Source organism: Rhincodon typus, chromosome 7 (assembly GCF_021869965.1).
Source record: "Rhincodon typus isolate 14 chromosome 7, sRhiTyp1.1, whole genome shotgun sequence".
Classification (NCBI taxonomy): Eukaryota; Metazoa; Chordata; class Chondrichthyes; order Orectolobiformes; family Rhincodontidae; genus Rhincodon; species Rhincodon typus.
Window position 1 is genome coordinate 18,260,435 of NC_063338.1, and position 17,329 is coordinate 18,277,763.

At 39.2% G+C, this 17,329-nt stretch overlaps 1 long non-coding RNA gene across 1 annotated transcript; it reads left to right on the forward strand.

Annotated features, from left to right (window-relative positions):
* Positions 1–3,553: 3,553 nt before the first annotated feature.
* LOC125483445 lies at positions 3,554–5,046 on the forward strand. The gene is made up of 3 exons (XR_007262400.1): positions 3,554–3,656; positions 4,168–4,229; positions 4,838–5,046. It is a non-coding gene; the product is annotated as an uncharacterized LOC125483445 (long non-coding RNA).
* The last annotated feature ends 12,283 nt before the right edge of the window (positions 5,047–17,329 follow it).

Sequence of the window (17,329 nt, forward strand, 5' to 3'; positions counted from 1 at the left end):
CAGAATCCCCTTCCCCTCCCCCATTTCTGAAGAAGGGTCCAGACCCGAAACGTCAGCTTTCCTGCTCCTCTGATGCTGCCTGGCCTGCTGTGTTCACCCAGCTCTACACCTTGTTATCTCAGATTCTCCAGCATCGGTAGTTCCTACTATCTCAAAGTTTCACTGTTAATAAAATAAGGGAGACTACTTTGGAAGGCACTGAAGCACCTGAATCTGTGATGAATGGGTCCCGATCTGAAACGTCAACTTTCCTGCTCCTCTGATGCTGCCTGGCCTGCTGTGTTCCTCCAGCTCCACGCTGTGTTATCTCTGACTCCAGCATCGGCAATTCTTACTATCTCTGAATGCCATCTTCCTCACTTTAAACTACTGCCATTCTGGTCGCAAGATTCACAATTTAACATTTGAATCACTGCCAGGGTATACATTTTTTTTAAAAAAAACACTCATTTACTTCTCTGGGACAAATTGGTTTCATGATCACCTTCTGCAAATCATGAAAACACTTAATTTTAGAGAGGTTTGTTGCAGCACCTTCTAGAAATATAATATATTGCTGTTGCCAATTTAGGAATGGTAAATCAAACAGGGCTCCTATGATGCTGCTTGGCCTGCTGTGTTCATCCAGCTCTGCATCTTGTTGTCTAGGGTTAAAGGAAAGTTCACAACAAACCATGCCCATAAAGGATAACTGTCCAATTTATATTTGAATCTGCCTACAATATTCAGTTTCATTACTACATAATACAATAAATTATATTACGTTATATATCTGGAGTGCTAAATTTTCACCTTCTAAGCTTAACCAGTGACTTCTCATGTGAACCATCTGTCTGTGTATAGCCTATCCTGATTTTCATTGCATTGATTGCAGCCAATTATGTACCTGCTCCACCAGAATACCAACCAGACATCGAGAGCTAATGTTACCCAAAACCCCTCATATTGTTTGATCTAAAGAAAAATACATTCTAAAAACCATGCACGTGTATAAATTTACTGGCCATAAACCTCCGTTGCTGTTGTTATTATTTTGTCACACTTTCATGTCAACATTTAGCACTAAAATTCCTTTAGAATCATTTTTGACTTTTGCTGTTCAAAATGTCAGTATTTCAAATTAATGAACTAACCCATCTAACAGTATAGAATCATAGAAACTTACAGGACAGAAACTGTGCCTTATGAATGAATTCTGGGGCTATTCTAAAAGAACACTTTGCATCTTCTTCACCAAAGTTTTGACATCCTCCCTAAAGTGTGGTTTGCAGAATTTGTAATAGTGCTCTGGCTGACAGCTAATAGCACTCTGTAAATATTTAACATAGCTCCCCTGCTTTTGCAATCCATGCCCTTATTTATTAAGTCAATGATTTTTGGATGTATGTTTTTAACAACTTAACTAAACTCTTGTCATCTTCAAAGATTAATAGGTGTGAATATCCATGTCTCTTAGTTCCCATGTAATTTTAATATTGAATAAATCCTTTCTATAAAAATCCAGTGAATCTATGACTAATTTAATTTGCATTGTCTCTCTTCATTTGCTTTCCAAAATGCCTCACTTCACACATTTCTGCATTCAATTTTACCTTGTCATTTAATTAATTTATGTCAGTTATTAAAGTTTTGTGTTACTCATAAATTTTGGAATGATGTCCCCCCCACCCAAGTGGATATCATTAATATATCAGAAAAAAACCTTGTTGTTTGATTGAGCTCTTGTATGGATTTGTCAGATCTTGATACAAGCTCATGTCAGACATTTAATGTATTTTTCCTTTGTGGTGAGGATATGGAGTGGGAGCATGAGCTGCACAGGGCTTAATGTCTTACTAGAACAAATTTGATTTGATATGATTTATTATTGTCACGTACCTAGGTACAGTGAAAAGTTTTGTTTTGTGTGTAGTACTGGCAGATCATGCCATATAAAGTGCATTCGGGTAGTAGACAGAGCTAAGAATACAAAGTTACGGCTGCAGAGAAGGTGCACAAAAACCAAGAGCAACATTAAATTTAAAATTGAGAGCTCCATTCAGAAGTCTAATAACTGTGGGGAAGCAGCCGTTCTTGACCATTGAGGTTATAGGGACACTACAGTTTACATCAGATTTATTTATATATATCATCGAATGCCATCACTACAATCATTGCAACACTGACCCCTGGGGACACTACTCTTCTGTCTGAAAACAAGTGTTTACCACTACACTCTGCTTTTTGTCTCTTCGCCAATTTTGTATCCACATAACTACTCCTCCTTTAATCTCATGGGTTCTAATCTCCCTAACCAGTTTATGATGTAGCATTTTGTAAATTTTAAAAAAGTCCAGATGCACATCAACTGCAGTATCCTCATCAATTTTTTTCTGTCATTCCAACGAGCAAAAATCAAAACTTCTTTTTAAGAAATACTTCCCAAACAAACACAAATGTATTGTGTGCAATGCATGGTTTAAACCAAACCAAAATACAATGACATTTTTTTAAAACTGCAATTTGATTATTTTTTACATATTAAATTGTTGTTTAATGCCTTCACTAAAGTGTTCATGTCAAGGTACAAGTTTCTCTCAAAGGCCTGACACTTCATTGGATACATTTCCTCAATAGTTGAGAAAGCTGTACATAGTGAGCATCCAGCTTGAAGAATTTGTCCAGAATGCAAGTTTACCATGAACCAAAGTTGAAGCATGGTTTCATTACGTTTTCATGTGATTTTGGCTCAGTGTAGGTCTGTTCGTAGCACTCTCTTCTCTAAATCAGTAGGCTGTAAATTCAATCCTATTCTGGACATCCTGGACATCCATATGGATAACATCCATAGACACTCCTCTCCTCACTACTTCAGCTGCATCTTCAAAAAAACTTCTATCAAATTATCTAGCATTAACGATTGTATAAGTCAGCAAACTCACTAACAGTACATCAAACATTCTGCCTCTGTATTTCTGGCATACACCAGGAGTGCACATGAAGAAATATTTGGCCCAAGTTCCTGATTTTCCACTGATTGCTTTTAAACAGCATGCGACTGAAGGCAGGAACAGAGACAGGAACTGACTGACAATGAAGGAATGTGATGTCAAAAGAGGTGGAAATAGTGGAAAGTACAAAAAGAGATGAATACCGTACTGAAAAGTAGGCTGATGGGCAAATCACAATGTGATTAGTTTTCACTGCAGCAACTGGGGGGTAATGCCCCCAAATGCAGTTATATGGCCTCACTGTCCATTATCAGTAGCAATGTGGCTGGTTCCAGTTTAAAAGGGGCCTCTTAGCAGGCGTCTAAAACATCCATTTGTTTCAGGTGATGGATCACTATTAATATGATATAAGTGTTACTATGATGTAATTAGGATGCCAATTAGAAGTTTAAGGGTCAGAGCTGGAACTTGTAATGTATTCCAGCATTGATAATTTAGTTTGTCTACCATATAAAAAGGCTATAAAACATCCAATTTACTGGAAACTATGTCATAGGAAATCTGTTTTGTTTATTGTTTTTAGAAATTATTAGGATACACTTTCTATTGCAAACACAGAAATCACAAGCAAAACTTAACAGGCTTTGCAGCCTCTGTGGGAAGAAAGCAGAGTTAATGATTTGAGTCCAATGACTCTTCATGAAGAGCAATGCAGCCCTGCAGCAGGTAATGTATATATTTAAACATACATTAAATGGACACAAACATTTTTAAACCCCAGGATCAATGTAAACTAAATACTCTGAAAATATTACTTCATTAACCGTTACTCTAAGCCCAAAACCAGACACTGAACAGACAAGGGTTGGGCACCAGGAGTGATCTCAAGACTTATTTTGTGATCTTCACTTTTTTGTTGCTGAAAAATTCATTTAAAATCTTCATAGCTAACACCTCCACTTAAAGACCTATAAGAATGGGGAACAATAATTCATTTTAAAATACACATTTGTGCAAGGAATTTCAACTCCCAAACATGTATAGCTTGGTGCCAAGAGAGGTAGACTTTGAAGAAATCTCAAACAGGAATGAACCTGCCTCAAATCCACAGATTCTAGTATTAACAAAGATTGGGCTAACAGCATTCAGCCAATCTGTTCTCAGAAGGCTGGTATATTACTTAAGTGCTGTAATGTGGTTGTGCACCTTCATTCTTATTTGTAACTTATGTCAACAGAGGTTTCCAAGCCTCAGGAAATCTGACAGATGAAAGGAAGTGAGAACAGTTGAAATTAAGAAGTAAGTACCTTTAAAGCACTGTTTGAGATCCAAGAGAAACGTCTGTGCTCTCCCCGGACCAACAATCCACCCAATAAATTTCCCTACTTTATCCATGATCTGCATTTCTTCTCCCGCTATTGATTCCACACCCCTGCTCTTATAGCTCCTCCACAATGGGATACCCCCATTTTCCTTCACTGCATCACACTAGACCCACCTGCCCTATGTCCACCATGGCTCCAGCTTAATACTGTAGCAGTCCCACATGACAGACCTCCAACCTATCAATGAAACTGGCAGTAGGCAGGAAAGTGATGGAATATGATTTAACAATAGCGTACAACTAGAAACATTCTTCTGTGTTTTCCAACCTCACAACAGATCCCACCCAAAACTTACAATGAATGGGAGTTGATTCTCCTACCATATAGCTAGACATGAATACAACTATGTTTCATTAAATTGTATCATTAGGCTGGTGATATTCTGTAATTTCACAAACATGGTACAAGAATGTCAGTGACAATCCAATGATATAGTCAACAAATTCAGTGAAACCAAGAATTTTTTTTTTTTTTTGCCTTTTGTTGTTTTTCTAAAACTTCACTGCCTTCCTGTCCCAACAGCTTGTTTCTTGAAAACAACAGAATGTACAGCATGCATGTGAATCTCACTTTGTATTGACATTCTCGCTGCCAGATGTCGGGCTCAACGTCAACTGGTGCACTGGTGATCATAAATGTCACTAAAGTAGAAACATTGTAGAGTGAGAAAGAGGAAGACTGTTCAAGAGATGGAAAGGTATAAGAGAGATGAGTTGGCCTTGAGAGATACAAATGTGACAATTTTCTCCTGCTCATCCATGGTTTCATTCCTAACAAGGAGCTGAAGAAATTTTAAATCAAAGGACAACATTAAATGAATAAATTGCCTGCTTTTGATGTGTAGCAATGTTACTCTGCTGCCTTTTGCACTTTCTCAACACATGGTTCCATTTTATAACAATTGCAAATTTCCACATGAAGATAAATGTAAATTTATTCACTGCACAAATGTTCGGTTGGTAAAAATAACAAATGAGCAGTAATAGCAGCACACTTTGGAAAGACTATTATTAACCTTCAAAACTTGTCTGCAACATGTATTTCTGCACAGGTCAAACCATTATCTTCATATGAACACATATGCACCCAGAAAAACCAACACAAGCAGTTCCACAAGATCAAGATAGACACAGGCACATATAGAGGATTACTTGGAATGATACACAGTCAGAGAAACTGACTGGATAAACAGATACACATATAGAGTAACAGAGACCGTACTTTCAAAGATTCAGTCACATGATTAGAGACACAGACAGAAAAATAGACACGTTTTAAAAGCAGAAGTCAGACACAGACTTACTATTCATTTGCAGATTGCCTCTTTTTATTCAGGGTCCTTTCATTGTTAAATGTTTTCAAACTTCTAAAAAATTGATTTGAAAAGAATTTGCTGGAGAAGGATTTGTTCAGTCACCCTTTATTATCCAATTGTTCCTCCTCTTCAAAAGTCAGTAATGATATTGTGCAGATAATTTCTTGGATTTGTTGACTTTATGGCCACAGCTCCAGTAATATGGAGTGTAAATATATTAATGAGGAACTCATGAAATTGATTAGAAACTTACAGATGATACTTGCAAGAAATGGGCTTCAAGATATGCAACGTATTAATGATAGTTAGACGGCTAAAATCTCTCACATTATCAGCAATGTGGATTTTAGTTTGTGCTTAACAAACCACATGCTTGTAGTAAATGGATATGTCCAATTGATGTCCTTTCACAGATTATTAGCTAACCCCTCCACGGCATTGCTCACAATTAATCTTGTGTTAGGAGCATGGTGGTTATATGGTTGTTAATCTGACCTTTCCCTTTAAGGTCTTTGCCATAAATTATATAATTCAGGTCATTCTAGCTGATTAGAAACAGCTGATGTGCATCAGGATACAGTTGTAACTACTTGTAAATGTCAGGTGGCAAGTCCAGTTGTATTTGTAACTAATATGATACTTGGTAAGTCAAACCTGTACATCAGATATACATCAGATCTCCTGTATAATGTGTCAACGTTGAGGAGTGGACTGGGGCAAGTGCTGTGCATATGGTCTGTGAGGAGTGGACCAAGCAGAGAGGAGTGTTAGAAACTGTGGATCAGGATTTGAGAGTAGGGAAGGGGAATATAATTCCTGAGGTTGCAGAGGATCAATGCCAGCATAAATACAATGACAAGTACTGGCTAGAAGAGGTTATTGATACTGCAGGACAATTACAAAGGAAGATACTTAAAAAGCTAAATGATAATATGCAACCAATGTGCAAAGCGATCAATGGAGTGAATGCCAAACTGTGTAACTAAAGCAAGAGTGTAGATCAGAGGGTTGTCTTAACTTGCAATAATTTGGTTTGAGTGAGGCCAAGTATAGGGCCTGACTTGGTCATCACCTCACTAGGAAGAAATATCAGCAGTTATGAGTTTCTGGAAGAAGTGACTGAAGGATGAACATGATGGAAGTATAGAAGACAGCAATACAGATGACCACATACTAAATTCTTAAAATTTGTAGAAGTGCATTATATAACATTCAAATCTGATATTACATAAAGTGCAATAAAGTTCAGTTTCTTTCAAAACAGAAGGTACTCGAAGATGGCTCACTACACTTACAGTTACATATTATGAAACACTCAACTATTTAATCACTGTTCTTACCACGAAGAAACAGTAGGAAATTCCATCTTATTTTGAGTGAGTTGCTGCTCATTTGACTAGAATTGACTTACTACATTAATCTCTCATTTCCCTTCGCAATTTTAGAGGTGAAAGATTTGTAAATGTTTTGAACATGTATGGACACAGCTGTCACGAATTATTGAAATACTTATGGCAAAGATGGATTAGAAACAGCAGCAACTGAGAAGTCAGTGAGAATTTCAATAACATGCTTTCAGCAGTTTAAAGAGTAACTGAGGAAACTGAAATATTCAGAAATACATTATCTAACCCCGCATGCAAAATCACATGCCCATTACAGAAGATGCTTTAACCTTGCTGTGTTCTGATTGCTTACTATAAAAGGAATATGTACAGTAGTATTGGAACACCTTGCAAGAATATTATACATTTATTTGTGGGAGAGATATTAAGATTTGAAAAAATCTCCTAAACAGGCATAAGGATTACAATGCACAATTAGCCTACACATCTTCTTTGCAATGCAGGCAGGACATCATCTCCATGGAGCCTACACATTTCCATGCTTTTGCCTTGTAACCAACAGTCCCTGCACTTGTCATTGTCTGTACCTTTTAGCGATTGTAACAAGGTCAGCCAGGTGGATGTCATAGAATATGAATTCCCTGATTGGGGTTGTTAACCTAGTCCAATCAGAGAGCCCCGGCTGACAGATAAAAACAGGAGTGTCAGTCATCCTGTCCCTCTGAGAGTTGGCTTTGACGGAGCTGGATCAGTATCAATGACTTTCCATGTGTAAATAAAGTGTGACTCGGTGATGGGATACTGGGATCTGTAGCTGTTACTTCATACCTATCATCAGGAGCCCCAATATAATGAGGGTAAAGCACTATAAAAGTTAGGCCATACCACTTAAAGGGGATTGTGCACTACGGTTGCTGGAGATCCTGAGATCATTCTGAATATTGTACCATGGAAGAATCAAGAGAATGGGAGACAGTTAGCACTGGGCTTTGGATGTCACACTGAAGGCTGTAGTGAAAGGTGTAGGAAGAAGGAGCACTGTCCTTCATCCTTGAGTGATGGGCTGGTGTGATATTCCTTCAGGTATTTACTTAGAAGGCAGTTTCAAATGATAACCTTGGAGATCAATGCCAGAAAAGTAGTCCCAGGATCTGGATGCAGTGTAGAAATATGTTTAATGATCTCACATGAGGTATCAAGGTGAGGGCATCTTTAAACATGTTATCATACCAGCTAGACCACCAGCCTCAATCACCATTGATTTCACTACAGTTTCATCACCCACTATATCAACAATTCCTAGCAATCAGGATTCACACCTAATATTTATCTGCTTTATTTCACTCATACATACTTAGCACCATTGCAACCCTCACACCTGAATCCCAAAGCTTGGGCACACTGGCAGCAATTCAACCATAATAGCCACATCAGCCAATGGTATTGCAGGACATCACAGACACACCTCCCTGTCTTTCGGCAGAAGGCGGCACACAGCAGGAGGCAATAGGAATTAACAGCAGGGGGATAGGAAAATGTATATGTTTTAATTCCTATCGAGGAGGCAGTGTTGGCTTTTATGGGAAGGGACACTGACAATACCCAGAAGGCAAACATAACACAGCAATTAATTAGTAAATAATGAATGGCTCTTTTAAATAAAGCTGATGATGGGTCAGAAGAGATTCCTTCCTGCTATTTTACAGCTGTGTGAATTAAAAACTAGAAATATAGGATCAGGAGTAGCCATTCAGCCCATCCAGTTGCTCCAGCATTCAACGAGAACATGGCTGATCACCTGCCTCCAATGCCACTTTTCCCTGCAATTTTCATATCCCTTGCTGTCTGGAGGGTTGGAGAAATCCCTCATTGGAGAGTGGAGTTCCAGACAAAAGCAGGGCTGTTGACCCTGAATACTGCCAGCGGACAGTCCCTGTGCCTGCTGTGTGGCCATCTTTAGAGCCAGAAAGTGTTTGTGGAGAGCGAATGCAATTTTGCAAGTGCAAACGACTTGGCAGCATTCAGGAAGCAGGCACCCCTAAGTCCAATTTCACCTTCTGCATGCTGTTCTCAATTCCAGATAGGTGCAGTAACTACCTTCTCTCAGCTTTCTCCTCTGCTCAAAGAGTTGACCTATGTTGGAATATCTTGCTGGTATCCATACTTTCTCTGTAAGCTCAAACCTGTGTTATGGCGGGTTATGTAACAAATCATTAACCAGAGGTTTCTACACAATATTCAAACAATTTTCACACTGTTTTGCTCGGTGCGAGTGAGAAATATGAACATTGACCGACTGTGTTTTGCTGCTGCTCAGTCCAGATGACTAATTGTAGGGATTGAACCCCATTCCTTCCGGGTCAGCATGACTCAATGTAGCAAGGCAAGTGACTGGCTCATTCTCACGCAATTCTTTGCAGGGGCTTCTGAAGTCCTCACTGATATGGCTGTTGCAGGAGTCAGTCTATGTCTGAAATAAATACTGGAATAACTGATGGTTGTTGAATTGTAATGCTTTAACTTACACAAATCCATTCGGCTTAAGTCCAAAGAGAGGAATAAAGGATGATTTATGGAAGCAGTCAAGTCTAAGTGTGCAGCAGCTGTAAAAAAAAAATACAATCATCGAGGAAGACTGTTCTTGTGAAAAAGGTCTTTGCAAATATGTTTTGTCTATAAGTGCAACAATTTAATAACAGGAACACCAACAAAGTGCATCATTACTTAATTCTTGCACAGCATCAAATGACTAGATGTAATTCATAAGTATTCTCTACCTTCAAAAGATATCTATTCAGTTAAAAAAATGGGCTTAGTTTGTTGGTTCCTCTCTGCATTATTACCAGAGTTTGAATGTTCTTTCCTTTTGCTCTGTTAGTCAGTGCAATGTCTGACCTGTTTTGTTGTTACTGCTGTGTTTTGAGACTAAGTTTTCTTCATGCCACTTCATCTCTTCCATTATATTCTTAGCTTCTGCTATTCTCCATGTCCACATGTTATAACGTCCTGGTCTTCTTCCTCTGTGCAATACATCTGGCACTCATCATACCAAATTTCATCCATCATTACTCCTTCACCCTCCACTTGAACACTCAAGGGTAATGTCACTGATGTTGATGCTTGGTTCTTAATCCATGTTTGATGAAAGCAATAGCATTTCTCACCTACCTTTTTGACAGCTGTGATACATTTAGGTGGGTCCTGAGATCTATAAGCATTCACTGTCAGCTGAATAGTGTCAACAAATCCTGCTAGTCAACTGAAAAACTAACAAAGGCCTATCAGTGTTATTGAAAAATACACATTTTGTCAAAAGCTTTTTATCTTATACTCACTGTGACAGTTCACAATAAAACCAATGTAAAGGGGAATATTATTTATTACTGCGTGAGAAGAAAGTGTTGGTTTGTTGGCAAGTTGACACTGTTTACTAGTAGCATTGTCATGTAAAATGCACCAGTTAGATGATGACTGGTAATTAACTGCCAAGCTTTGTTTAAATTAACACCAGGCATGTTGATTGGTCAAAGCATTGAACTAAAGAGTCAATCAGAGAATAGCTATCACCTATTTTGTTGATTTGAAACTAGCACAATTTCTGTCCATGTTCTTTCTGTCTGCAAAGAGGAAAATGATGTGTATTCATATACGTAGCTTCCAATATGTGCAAGTATGCCAAACTGAAAGCCCAACTCATGATCTTAAATTAGTTGTCAGTCTAACTCTTAGCATACTTAGGATTATTTAACAAATTCTATCCATTACAAATTCACATTTAATGTTAGAGACTCTGTTTTGAATTTTTCAAGCTGGGCTGGTCAGGCACATTAGTACCTTACTAGTTGCAAACAGCTGAAGAGGTATGCTGTTTGATGTACTCTGCCAGTCTTTGGAACATATGGTCTACTTACTTAGCATCACACTGGCACTAAAATTCAGATACTACTTTACTAATTTGTATGATAGGTAGAACAGTTTGGCTTGACAGCAGCATCCTGTTCGTGATGACCACTGTTTATGTTGTTACTGCATAGTCACAATTTGAAACATCTAGCTTCACCTGTAGATCAAACTTTTGAAAAACCGCAACTTTCTAGGATAACCTATGGTAGATGGGCACCTTTCAGAACTGAAAGTGATACTCTTAGGCCCATTCATGAGTTTGCATAACATGCAGTGAGAAATTATCTGATCACGGTTGCTATTATCTAGCAGGATGTCTTTGAGGAGTCCTTTCTCAGCACAATCTTGCATGGTGTACAGATGATTCAGGATCTATTTATGAAGTTGTCAATAATTCTATAACATGTGGAAGTCAGGGATCCTCATGTGTATAATGATCTGTGAAAGGACGGTCTGGTAAGGAGTTGTAGAGAACACCTTGGCTGATTTCTCAACTAGCATGTCATGGAAAGAGATCCAATTTGACTGTTCTGTCTCAAAGGTGAACTGGAGTGCAGAGCGGAACTCATGAACTCGTGTAAGCAAATACTTAAATGCAGCTACAAGTTCAAATGTAGCTGATGTATCAGCTACATATTGGAAATATGCAAGAAGTAGAAAGTTAGCTGTCATTCCATCAAAGACTTGATTCTCATGGAACCAACAAAGATGATTACAAGAGCTGTTTCTAGAGGGGATCGCATGACAACTCTATCTATTTGGGAATACATGGTATTATTAAACCTGAACTGAATTGAACTGAATGTGTTGCTGAGTTCATAAGTTTGACAAATACTGATTCACACAATGGTGGTATGTCTAGATTGACAAAATATAGTACTGAAGTGCAAATTTCTGCGGTTACTTTGAGTTGTATGTTAGTGAATAGGCTAGCAATGTAAGATGAACACTAGGAAACTGTACTACAATTGATGTGCAAATCCGGTACGGTGCTTCACAAATGTGAAGGAATTCTGCATTTTGTTTTGGAAAACATGCTCAAAACTGTTTTCTTAATTTACTCGTGGGATGTGGGCATTATTGGCTGGCCAGAATTTATTGCCCATTCCTAGGTGCCCTTGAGAAAGTAGTGGTGAGCTGCTTATTTTGAACTGCCACAGATCACAGGCTGTTGGTAAACCCATAATGCCAGCAGGGATGGAATTCCAGGATTTTGACCTAGCAACGCTGAAGGAACTGTGAGAGGCTTGGAGGATAACTTACAGGTGGTGGTGTTTCAATGTATTCACTGCTCTTCTCCTTTTAGATGGCAGCAGTCGTGGGTTTGGAAGGTGCTCTATAAAGATCTTTGGTGAATTTCTGCAGTGCATCTTGTAGATAGTACAGAATGCTGCTAAAGAGCATCGGTGGTGGAGGGAGTGGATGCTTGTGAATGTGGTGCCAATCAAGCTTGCTGTTTCTATCCTGGATGGTGTCAAGCTTCTTGAGAGTTGTTGGAGCTGCACTCATTTGAACAAGTGGGGAGTATTCCATCACAGTCCTGACTTGTGCCTTGTAAATGCTGGACAGGATTTGATGAGTTAGGAGATGAGTTACTCACTGCAATATTCCTAGCTTCTAACCTGCTCTTGCAGCCACTGTGTTTATATGGCACGTCCATTTGAGTTCTTGGTGAATGGTAACCCCCAGGAAGTTGATAGTGGAGCACTCAGTGATGGTAACACTATTGAATGTCAAGGTGCACTGGTTAGATTGTCTCTTATTGGAGATGGTCATTGCCTGGAACTTGTGAGGCATGAATGTTACTTGCCAATTGTCAGCCCAAGCTTGGATATTTTCCAGATCTTGCTGCATTCAGTATCAAAGGAGTCACGAATGTGTTGAACATTGTGAAATAATTGGCAAACTTCCTCACTTCTGACTTTATGATGAAGGGAAAGTCATTGATGAAGCAGTTGAAGATGGTTGGGTCTAGGACACTACACAGAGGAGCTCCTGCAGAGATCTCCTGGAGCTGAGATGACTGACCTCCAACAACCACAACCATCTTCCTTTGTGCCAGGTATGACTCCAACCAATGGAGAGTTTGCCCCCTGATACTCATTGTTTCCTGTTTTGCTGGAGCTCCTTGATGCCACACTTGATCAAATGCAGCCTTGATATCATTGGCTGTCACTCTCACCTCACCTCTGGAATTCAGCTTTTGTCTATGTTTGAACCGAGGCGGTAAAGAGGTCAGGAGCTGAGTGGCAGAACCCAAACTGGTTGTCACTGACCAGGTTATTGATGAGTCAGGTGCTGCTTGATAGCACTGTTGATGACAATTGCCATCAGTTTACTGTTGATCATGTGGGCAGGGAAGTGATGGAATATTATTTAAAGATATCCTGCAGTTAGAAACATTCTTTTGAGTTTTCCAATCATATAACAGGTGTCTGGATCTTTCAGAGTATGTCTCTGTTACTCTATTTGTGTATCTGTTTATCCAGTCAGTCTATCTGACTGTGTATCATTCCAAGTAATCCTCCATTTGTGCCTGGATATTGTGGAACTGCTAGTGTTAGTCTTTCTGGGTATGTGTCAGTACAAAGATAATGGTTTGATCCGTGCAGAAAAAGAAGTTGGAGATGGCGCAGTAATTGGCCGGGTTGGATTTGTCCTACTCTTGTGTACAGGACATACCTGCACAGTCTTATACACTGTCAGATAGATGCCAGGATGTAAGTGTACTGGAAGAGCTTGGCTAGGGGAATGGTAAGTTCAGGAGCACAAGTCTTCAGTATTATTGACAGAATGCGGTGAATCAAATTGGCTGAAGACTGGTATCTGTGATGCTGGGGACCACTGGAGAGGCTGAGGTGGATTATCAAATCAGCCGTTCTGGCTGATGTTTGTTATAAATTCTTCAGCCTTATCTTTTGCACTGATGCACTGGGCTCTTCCATCATTGAGGATGGGATATTTGTGCAGGCTCCTCCTCCAGTGAGTTGTTTAATTTTCCACCACTCTTCACAACTGGATGTGGCAGTACTGCAGAGCTTAAATCTGATCTGTTGGTTGTGGGATCGCTTAGCTCTAAAAATACTTGCTACTTATGCTGGTTATCATGCAATTAGTCCTGTTTGGTAGCTTCACCAGGTAGTTTCACCTTATTTTTGTGTAGGCCTGGTGCTGCTCTTGCACTCTCCATTGAATCAGGGTTGAACCCCTGGCTTGATGATAATAGCTGAGTGGGGGAAATGGCATGCCATGAGGTGCAGATTGAGCTGGAGTACAATTCTGTTGCTGTTGATGGCCCACAGTGCCACATGGATGCCCAGTTTTGAGGTGAAAGATCTGTTCGAAGTCTGTCCCATTTAGCACAGTGATAGTGTCACATAACATAATGGAGGGCATTCTCAATGTGAAGGAGGGACTTTGTCTCCACAAGAACTGTGCAGTGGTCATTCTTACCAATAAAGTCATGGACAGATGCATCTGCAGCCAAAAAGTTGTAAGAATGAGGTCAAATATGTTTTTCTCTCTTGTTGGTTCCCTCACCACCTGCCGCAGATCCAGCCTAGCAGTTATGTCCTTTAGAATCCAATCAGCCAGATCAGTGGTGCTGGTGCTGAGCCACCCTTGTTGGTGGACATTGAAATCCCCATCCAGAGTTATATTTTGTGCCCTTGTCACCCTTAATGCTCCCTCCAAGTGCTGTTCAACATGGAGGAGTACTGATTCATCAGCCAAGGGAGGATGGCATGTGGTAATCAGCAGGAGCTTTGTTTGCCCATGTTTAACCTGAAGCCATGAAATGTCATGGGATCCGACATCAATGTGGAGGACTCTCAGGGCAATTCCCTCCCAACTGCCAAAGGGACACAACATATCTAGGGATGGTGATGGTAGTGTCTGGGGCATTGTCTGTAAGATATGACTTTGGTATGACTAGGACAAGTTGTTGCTTGACTAGTCTGTGGGCAGCTCTCCCAATTTTGGCACTAGTCTCCAGATGTTAGTAAGGACGGCTTTGCAGGGTTGATACAGCTGTTTCTCGTGTTATCTTTTCCGGTGCTTAGGTTGATGCCAGGTGGTCTGTCTGGTTTCATTCCTTTGTTGAGACTTCATAGTGATTGATGCAACTGAGTGGATTGCAAGACTATTTCAGAAGGCAGTTTCTGTAGGTCTGGTATTACAGCAGGCGATATGAGGATAGCAGATTTCCTTCCTTGAAAGATATTACTGAACCAAATGGATTTTCTGACTGTTGACATGGTTTCATGGTCATCTGGAGATTCTCAATTCCAGGTATTTTATGCCTTTACAGGTTTTGAACCTGGGTTCCTAGAACATTAGCTGAGTTTCTGGATTAATAGTCCAGTGATAACAGCACTAGACCATTGCCCAGTTGTAACAAATCATCCAACCATTTAGCCAATTAATGTTATGTAGAACCAGTTATACATTGATTGGGCTTTAAGGGATGTCACTTTTGTATGTCTTGGGCAGCCCATACATATGTGAACTCAGTAAGCCATAAGGACAAACTCTATCAAAGATCAACTAGCAGCTCTTTGCTCTTGCAAACATTCAACAAATGCATTTTTATCTTATTTTTGTGTACGACAGTCTGGTCATGCTGACTGGCATGTCTAATGGATGTGAATTTGAACCCATCATTAAGAATAGCATTTTGTTGATATTGTTACGCTTGTTCAGGATGATTATTCCCATTCCTTTGTAAGGTTTGCAGATGTTCAGGTTGGCCTTGAGGCCTTGTAAAAATGCCATTCATGTTGCTTGGGAAAATTAGACATGTCATTAAAAGTCCTGAAATAGGCACATGCTAGATCAGCTAGGTACATTTTCAAGGAATCAGCATTTTCAGTCAATGCTGGTTTCTTGTGGAATTGCTGGGAATAGAGCAATTTGAACTCAGCAAATACCTCCTTCTATTGATGTGGGAAGAGACACACCAAAATTGGAACCATGCACAAGAATGAGAGTACATGTTCAGAGAGATTTATTACATAGTTAGTGGTAGCGTTGATCATGTTACTTCCATTTAAGGGTGTTTACAGAGCAAGTGGGTTTCAAACAGGTACTATTTACAGTGCGGTCACCTACTGAGGCAATATAGTGACATAAATGTATCAAATTGAAAAACGGAAGAAATTTGTGTGCGCTAGACCAAACAGAGTGTAGGGCATAATATAAATTATTAACCCTATTGCTGCTGGAAAATACAATGACAACCAATTTGAGATCATCAGTCAGGCTTACAATGTGACACTCTTGCACATACTGAAAGCTGCATGTATTAATACACAGGACCCTGTTCTTTGCAGACAGAAAGAACATGTATACATGTTATGCCTGTTCCAAATAACATAATATATAAAAGCCATGCGCTAGTTCATTCCTCAGCACAATACTTTGCTCAGTCAAAGTCAATCTGCCTGGTTTAAATTGAAACAAAGACTGGCAGTTAACTGTCAGCTATCTTGACTGGTACATTCTCCATGGCAACACCTCTACCAATCAGAGTTCACTTCTCAATCAATTATAACTCCCTTCTCAAACAGTATAAATATTGTTTCCCTTTATATTGGTATTCTTGCATGTATGCTGATGGGTGCAAGCTGAAAAACTTCATCAAAGTGTAAATTTTATTAGCAATACCCAAGTTCTGCACTACAAAATGACTACTGATCAGTTTTAATAAAAAAAAAGTAAAATAACATAATTTCTGGTAAAACAACATAAAGGTTATCCCAATAGAATTCACACCAGCAGCTTATTTAAATCAAAAAGTATAGAGTGGAATTCTCATTGGAATACATCCCATTTAACAGGAGAATGTTATAATTTAAAAACACTTAAAATTTGCTGTGTTTGGCATTGCTGCCTTTTAAACAACTCTCAAGATGTAGTGTTGAGTTTGCAGGAATATGAGGAATAACATATCATATAAATTATCCTAATGTCCTGTTGTAGTTTTCAGTAGCTTAGCACCACATGTAGTCAACTGATGCAAAGACTAGTGATTTTAATGCAGTCAAAGGGCAGCTAGGCGCAAGGAGAGATGAGGGTATGTTCCACTGAACATTGTGAATGGCTTCTCAACGTCAATCTTGAAATGAGCCAAGAAATGAGAGTTTACAATTATACCAAGTCCAGACTCACTCTCATAAAACAACAAGTTGGAGCTTTTAATTTGTTAAGATTATGACAGGAACAACACTGCAATGCTTAAGGCAGCCATCAGTGTTCACAGCAGTAATAACTTCTTTTCAACATGTTGCATCAATCTGAAAAAAATAACTGTGGAACATTAGTAATTATTCTTCATTCACTCCTGGCATGAACTGAGCTTGAAAGAAGCCACGTGATTAACATTTCTGCTTTTATCTTGAATATTATTCATTTCCAAATACAATTTTCTGGCCTAAATTATCATTGTCCTTA